We start from the raw sequence: 3,285 nt of genomic DNA on the forward strand, positions 1-3,285 counted from the left end.
GCAACAATAAAATCAGGAGGTAGCAATAGAAAGAAGTCAGGTATGTAGGGATGAATCTGACTCAAAACTGAACATTAAAAAAAACCATATACTTCCAAGAGAGACTAAGGATATTTATTCCTTCAAAAGATCTTTAGAATTATTAGCTAGAATAATGGAAGCAACACGTTTTTAGTGTTGCAAGTTCTGGATAGGAATTTTTAAACTCTTGGTGAGATTTAGGGCATATTCAGATAAATAGAATAGCTTGGTCAGAATAAATATTTTCCCCAGGCATGTAGTTTGGAATGTAAGTGAAAAAAGATATAAATCTGAATATACACTGTTGACCATTACTATATTAAAACAAACAAACATGGGAAATGCCTATGATTAAGTTTTATGAATAAATTCTAGTAAGTTTCATGATACCGAATTGGGCGCCAATTGCAGGGGTCCAGCCCCAGCGGTCCAGGGGTTCCCAAAGGCAGTGAAGAATGAAGGTCACGGAGACAGCATTCAGATCATCAGCATAGTTGGGTTCTCTCTTTATTCTCCTGTTACATCTGTATTTATACCATTTGATCCTATAAGCATGCCTCTATAGTTACATCATCATATGTTTTGGATCCTCCTTTGACCTTCTACAGTTCCTTGTGTTATGTTTATAGTTTCTTATCTGACCTTTGATAAAAATCTTATCTCTATCTAGCTCTGTTGATTTTAATCTTGCCTACGTTAGTCTCTGTTCCATTATAAGGGCTAGTTTGTTGTCTCTATTCCAAGGTCATTATCCTATTGCTATAAGGAGATTTTCCTATTCTATGGCCTAAGTAAGGATTATGTAGCTTAAGCGTGATTGTTCATAGTTAAGGTGATTAACTACCCGCCTGGCACTTAGTTACGGGGTTTTACTGATTTATTCCCTTCCCTAGCCCCGTTACTCCCTAACTCCAGGGAAACATTCACACCTGGGGAAACAACCTTTCTCGGGGAGGTGGCTCTAGTTATAACACATAGTGCTAAAAAAGGGGGAGCAAACATATTAAGAACAGTATGCCGTATACGCCAGGTCCCCTGAAACATATGCTGTGCAGATATTTCTTCCCTGCAGCGACTGTGTCAAGCAGCAAGGGTGGAACGGCTTCAGGCACCACACGGTTGGGAATAAGAATGGCCTTTTACATTTCCATATCTGTGTTTTTTTTTAAAAATGGTGGTGTCATTTTTGAATGGAAAAAGAAAACATATTAAATGGTCAGGACAAAAACCATAAAAAGGAAATAGAACGAAATATAATAAAAGGTGGATTTGGTGAGATAGGATCATGAGTATTCTTTCAATTATTTTTCCTGTTGAACCTTTTTGCTATAGTAAGACTATATGTCTTTTTACAATTGGAATAAAATAAACTCTATTTAGAAATAAAGATCAAATCCTGTCTCTGTTATGATTTTGTTATCTGGCAAAGGGAGCTGGGTGGAGTATTCACAGTTTAAAATCTAGGAATTGGCTAGCTTAGGAATTGGCAAACATTTTCTGTAAAGGGCCAGATAGTGAATATTTTAGGTTTTGTGGGCCTATGGTCTCTATTACAAATACTCAGCCCTGACATCACAGGACAATAGCTATAGACACTAATTAAATGAAAAAGAGTGGCTGTTTTTCCAAAAAACCCCTTTATTTATGGAAAATTACCTTTGAATTTCATATACTCTTCTTTTGATTTGCCCCAGCTCCCAACCATTTAAAAATGAAAGGATTATAAGGAGTATACACAGACTATTGTGGGATCACATGGCAGTAAAAGTACTTCTGCTCATGGAACATGAGCTTATTGGGGGGATTGTTAAGAAACAATCTGGTATGGAGACCGATGAGGCAGTTGTCATGGAACAAGCAAGCACTGCAGAAGATAAATGGTTTTAAATACAGAATAACTCACTAGGCAATACTAATGAAAAGTTACCTTTGCGGAAATCACAAACTTTCTAAGGTAAGTTAGTTAAGAGAAAAGGCCTTATTATAAAAGTTGGTCCTAAGAAAACCGCAACACCAGGGCTGAAGGCAGCCCCTTTGTTCACGGTGTACACCACTATTGGTTTTCTTATCCCCCAGAAAACCTTTTCTAGATTCCTTTCTCTTATGGCAGCAAAAAATGATTGTCAGCGAGTGAAATCACAAGCGGTTGCTTCTCAGTCAACACAGAATGTAGAAAATAACTGGAAGACTGAGTTTCAAAAATTATGCAGAAAGCAAACTAATTAAGTCAGTCCTGGCTTGGGACAATTTGTGCATTATGAGATGCCAATGCACATGAGGCTAGCCGCTAAAGAGAAGCGTTTTCTTTTACCGAGTACATATTTTCCTTTAAAATCATCCTTAATTCCCCCACCCGATAGATAGCTAACCTCTCAGTTTTGCTGAGTACCTGTAGAGGCTCTTTTTAGAATAAACATACAAATGCAGGAATGGATGAGCCCACGCTGGACAAACTATCCGAGTTCTGTCCGAGTTCCTCCAGGCCCAGGTCAGGGGAGGTCGGAGCCGGGGGCCAGGAGCTCGGCTCCTCCTCGAACGACGTTATTTATCTGTGTAACTCCGGTTACCAGCAGCAACCCTAGACTCTGGGAGCCTCTCAAAAACGGGGCGCCTCGGGTGCCACCCAAAAGCACTGAAGAAAAGTAAACTTTCACCATCTTTATGCTCCAACTTCTAAGCCTGACCATCTTCCCGGGAACGCGCGGAGGTAAGGAGTGGAGGTCTGCGTTTGGAAACCACCACAGCCTGTTTGCGGAGCGGCGGACGCTCGCGCGTTACGTTACGGAAACCTGAACGGGGAGGGGTCGCCGAATGCCGCGGGGCCTGGAAAGCGGCGGGAAACCTGTGCGGCCAGCTCAGGTGCAGGGCAGTGGAGATGCAGAAATCGGCCTCCGGGACTCAATTCAAGATGGCCTTCCGGCGGCAGTCCCACGTTCAACACTTCACCCCGCGGAAACCTGCCGCTTAAAAAGCACGCACTCCCTCGGTCTTCTTACTGTCAACTGCTCGTCCGTGGTTCGGTCCGCACCTCACTGCTCGTCAAGGAGCGTCTTCCAACGTTGCCCCGGAAATGGCCAGCGGCAGGGGCCAGTGATGGCCAGGTAGTTTTGCAAAGCCTGAGTTCCGAAGTTTCTTTTACCCAGGACTCTTCGGGGCAGCTTAAAAAAAATTCCGATGAAAAAGCGGCGTCATTTGTCTCAGGGTACATTCCTACGAGAGAGAATGACGAACCGAACTTCACGGCCTAAAAGCTTCAAACGTCTT

Source organism: Myotis brandtii, unplaced genomic scaffold (genome assembly GCF_000412655.1).
Source record: "Myotis brandtii unplaced genomic scaffold, ASM41265v1 scaffold536, whole genome shotgun sequence".
NCBI lineage: Eukaryota > Metazoa > Chordata > Mammalia > Chiroptera > Vespertilionidae > Myotis > Myotis brandtii.